The 5,246-nt window shown below is 37.4% G+C and overlaps 1 pseudogene; it reads right to left on the reverse strand.

Annotated features, from left to right (window-relative positions):
* Window positions 1–839: 839 nt before the first annotated feature.
* On the reverse strand, window positions 840–1,448 carry LOC118574619 (annotated as a pseudogene).
* Window positions 1,449–5,246: the final 3,798 nt, after the last annotated feature.

Here is a 5,246-nt window from a genome sequence, read left to right on the forward strand (position 1 = left end):
CTCCATGTCATGAGTCTCAGGTTGGACCAGTCATTGGTTGGTCACCCTTACAATCTCTGTGCCTCCCTTAACTCAGCACATCCCATAGGCAACACAGACTGTAGGCTGAAGTTTATGTGGCTGGGTTGATGTTCCAGTCCCTCCTCTAGAAGTCTTGCCTGGTCAAAGGAAAAGACCAGTTCAGGCTACATCTCCCGTTTTGATAGGAGTCCTATCTGATATCATCCTTGGTGATTCCTGGAGGTTTTGCTTGCATCAGGCTTCTACCTGACCCCCAAATGCCTCCCTTTCAAGTCATCTCAATCAGTACTCTCCCACCTGATCCCTCATATTTCCATCCCCACCTGCACCAGTCCACCCAGGAATCTCTTCTAATCCCCCTATCCAGAATGAGTCAAACATCCCCCCTTGAGTCCTCCTTGTTATCTTGCCTCTCTGGCTCTGTGGATTGTAGCACATTTACCCTTTATTATACAATTATTATCCCATGTATAAGTGAGTACATTAGGGAAAAGATCTTCACCAACCCTACACCTGACAGAGGACTGATTTCTAAAATACATAAAGAAATCAACAACCTAGATATCAAAACCCAAAATAATCCCATAAAAAATGGGATACAAATCTAAACAGAGAATTCTTAACAGAAGAATCTCAAATGGTCAAAAAACACTTAAAGGAATGTTCAACATCCTTAGACATCAGGGAAATGCATATAAAAATGACTCTGAGATACTATCTTTTTTTAAAGAGGGCAAGAGACAAAGGCTTGTTTTATTTTAATGACTGATCCACCTGAGGCCACACGTAGCCCACTATGCACAGACATGAGGGAGGCTTCATTTCTTGGTCTCTTCCTCCTTGGACAGAGCCTTGATGATCCCCTCCTTCTTGGCCTGGAGACGCTCCTCCTGGCGCTTTCAGGCTTCCTTGGTCTTAGACCTGTGAGCCTCAACCTGGTCAGCCAGGAACTTCTTGTGGGCCTTGTCTGCCTTCAACTTGTGGATGTGTTCCATGAGAATCCGCTTGTTTTTGAAGACATTCCCATTGACCTTCCAATACAGGCTGTGATACATATGATGGTCAATCTTCTTGGATTCATGGTATCTCCTGAGAAGTCGGCGCAGGATCCGCATCCTTCTCATCCAGGTCACCTTCTCAGGCAATCCAGCATTGTCAGTACCCCTCCGCTTCCCTATGCCCATATGCCTGCCCTTCCGTTGAGCCAAAGTGTTTTTCCAGCATCGAGCCCGGGAACGGACAGTCACAGGCTTCCAGATGATCAGCCCATCCTTGATCAGCTTCGAGATCTGCTGACGGGAATTGGCATTGGCGATTTCATTGGTCTCATTGGGGTCCAGCCAGACCTTCTTCTTACCACAGCAGAGGACGCTGGAGGCAAGCCTCTTCTGTAGCCTGATGCAGCAGCAAAAGGCCTGAGATACCATCTTATATCAATCAGAATGGCTAAGTTAAAAAACACAAGTAACAGCTAATGCTGGCAAGGATGTGGAACAAGAGGAATACTCCACCATTGCTAGTGGGAATACAAACTTGTAGAGCCACTTTGGAAATCAATATGGCAGTTTCTCAGAAAACTGGGGACAAATCTCCCTCAAGACCCAGGTATATCAATCTTGGGCATATACCCAAAGGATATTCAATCATACCACAAGGACACTTGCTTAACTACATTCATAGCAGAATGATTCATAATAGCAGGAACCTAGAAACAAGCTAGATGTCCTTCAACACACACACACACACACACACACACACACACGGATAAAGAAAGTGGTACATTTACACAGTGGAATATTACTCTGCTGCTAAAAACAATGACACCATGAAATTTGCAGACAAATGGATGGAACCTGAAAAAAATATACTGGTAGCCTGGTAGCTTTAGTACCTCCTTCTGGAACTATGAGAGCTAGTACCCAAGGAAGGGGCTACAATATCAGTTCTAACTTGATTTATCCAAGTTCTATGTTTTAAGTATGTGGTGTCTTCAGCAATAAAGTCTTATCTTGAAGTTCTGAGAAACAAACAAGGGCAATGACAATAGCGTGTGTTGTTTGGAGAATCCCTTGGACTCTTTTGATCAACAACTCAAAGGGAGGTTCCCTTTGCTTTGCACTATACACCACCACCATTGATATAATTTTTCATACAAGGCTTAACCACCTATTCTCTCGTAGCAGTGCCACTGTTTGAGAACTATGTTTTCAAATACACCAGTCTATGAGGGACATTCTCATTCAAACTATTTCTTGTGGCTTATGATTTTTCTTTTGCAGTTTTTAATATCCTTTCTTTATGACTTGGGGAATTACTTTCTTGTCTTGTCTATTTAGTGTTTTGTGGGCTTCTTGTATCAGTATCAGTTTTCTAAATTGGGGCAAATATTCTTACATGATTATATTGAAGACCTGTTCTATCTCTTTGAACTAAAATTCTTCTATGCCCCTGTAATTCATAGCTTTGGTATCTTCTTGGTGTCCCTAAGTTCCTACATATTCCCTGTGTGTGTTTCTAAGTTTTTAATATTCTTTGAGCAATCCAATTCCTCTCCTTTATCTTCAAGTCCTGCTCTTATACCTTCTACTTACTCTAGGTTCCCTTTAAAGCTTTACCCTGAGTTTTCAAATTTAGTCATTAAGCATTTCTGTTTTACCTTCATTTTAGCTTGAGTTTTCTTTAGCAAAGTACGGTTTCAAATCATAAATTGTCATCACCATGTCATTCATCTGATATTTGTGTTTCCTTGGACTTCATTCAATATATTCTCCCTCACATCTTTATGTGCTTGTCCTTTTAAACTCATTGAATTTTTATCATATTTCTTTTCCTTTTTAAATGCAATAACCTGGTGTCCATACAGATAATTCTCACTGGAAAACATTTATAAGACTAATGAGGTGGTTTGTTTCCTTTTTTTTTTGTTTGTTTGTTTGTTTGTTTGTTTTGTTTTTTGATGGTGGAGTGTGTCATAGTCTTTGTGGTATTTCAATGTGACCTAAGCATATGGACTTCTTTCACTGGTATGTGTCTTATATGAAATTCTACCGGGCTTATGTGCAATGGAATTCTGGTTCTATTTTCTTTGGTGCCCAAGCTTGTCTGATTTCCCATCATATATGAAGAGTTGTTAGGCCAATATTTTACATATTCAGTGCTGAGATTTTAATGGAGCAATTTCACATTTGTGGTATCCAAGAAAATGTTCAAATGTGATTCCTGGCTATGTCTGCCTTGGCTGACATACAAGCTATACTATTCAAGGTAGGCCTGGAATTTTAAGTATGACCTCCTAAGGCTGGGATATGGATCAAACACCAGGCTGGGATAGTGTATAGTCTGGTCTGGTGTAGAGGTGTTGTGACACATGTTGTGTCTTCTGAAAATATAGGAATGACAGAGGCAAATGGGGAGCTTGGACCCTCATCTGCACTGGGCTGGCACACCAACTAGTCCTGGTAGTGTAGGATGGTGCAGGTAGAAGAGTTTTTGGGAAATTCACCAGGCTGAACCAAAGCACATGCTGCATGTCCTCAGCTAGACATGAGAGTATAGTCATTTGTAATTATTCCTTTGCAAACTCTGTTCAAATCTTTGGTCTTTTTTTAAAAATTAACTTAATTGTTAGTTTTCATATTGTTTGGATTTTAAGTTCTTTGTAATTTTTAGATGTTAATTCTGCTAGGGATGTAGTTGCAAATATTTCTCTTTCATTCTTTAAACAAGGTGTTCACTCTATTGACAGATTTTCTTCTAATATCATGAGGTTCATCTGCCAAATGACAACATTATTTATCATCAACATGAGTCCTATATGGAAAGCCCTCAATTGTGTCTATATCTTCAACCATACTTTGTGTTTTTCCTCTCAGAATTTAAGTGTTGTAGGTTTCTGCTGAGGTCCTTGATAAATTTGGAGTTGACTTTTTTATGCAACGTGAAATATAAGGGTATAATTTTATTCTTTCAAGTATAAATATCCAGTTTGATCACCACTATTTGTTAAAGATGCCACCTTTCCTCCAGAATACATTTTTTGACATTTTTAGCATTTTTTTGAAATCAGATGTCTAACATCATGTGGACTTACACCTGGGTCCTATAGTCTTTCATTTGATCTACATGTCTATTTCTATTCTCAAATTGTGTTACCTTTATTACTATGTCTCTGTATAACTCAAAATCATGTCTGCTGATACTTCCACAGCTACTCTTTTAGATCAAAAATTTTGGTTCCATACAGTGTTTTATGCTTTCATGACTTTCAAGAGTAGTTTTTTCCACTTCTGTGAATAATGGTACTGGAATTTTTATTTGCTTTGCATTCCAAACATAGATTATTTTTGTTAGGATGGACATTTTTACATTATTAATTTTGTTAACACATGAAATTGGGAGATCTTTCTATATTCTAGTGTCTTCATCAATTTTGTTCTTCAGTGTTTTAAATTTTTCATTTTATAAATCTGTCACATCTTTTATTAGATTTTGTTAGTATTGTTTTAGGCTATGGTAATTGGGATTGTTTCCTTCAATTTTTTTCCACATGTTTGTTGTTTGTCATTGATATATCTATATCTATATCTATCTATCTATCTATCTATCTATCTATCTATCTATCTATCTACCTATCTATGAAGACTATTGCTTTATATATGTTAATATTGTCTCCTTACATTTTTGTGAAAGTGTTATCAGTTCTAAGAATTTCCTGGTGGAATCTTTATCATCTTGGACTCTTTCCTTTCCTATTACTATCCATGTAATTTCTTCCTCTTGTCTTATTCTTCTAGATGAATTTATTTTTTCAAAAATCTTTCATGTCAATTCAGATGATCATGTAATTTCTGTCCTTGAGGCAGTTTTTGTGGTGAATCACATTTATTGATTTATGTATGTTGAACAACATCTCTGAAATAAGGGCAATTTGATCACAATTGATATCAATGTTTGTGTATGTTCATATGCATTCATTCTTATCACCTCTCTCTTTTCTTTCTTCATTTTTGCATTTTAATTAACATATAATTAAATTACTTCCTTCCCTTTGTTATCTCCACATCATCCTATGTCTATTTTTTTAATTCCTCTTGTGCTTCCTTGATATAGATATAATAGGAAGAAAGGGTAGATTAAGGAACTTACTTTTAAAGAACAACTTGTTTAAAATGTTTTACATTGGTATAGATTTTAGTCTATTGATACAAACTTAAAGTTAATTTTTT

This window comes from Onychomys torridus, chromosome X (genome assembly GCF_903995425.1).
Source record: "Onychomys torridus chromosome X, mOncTor1.1, whole genome shotgun sequence".
Classification (NCBI taxonomy): domain Eukaryota; kingdom Metazoa; phylum Chordata; class Mammalia; order Rodentia; family Cricetidae; genus Onychomys; species Onychomys torridus.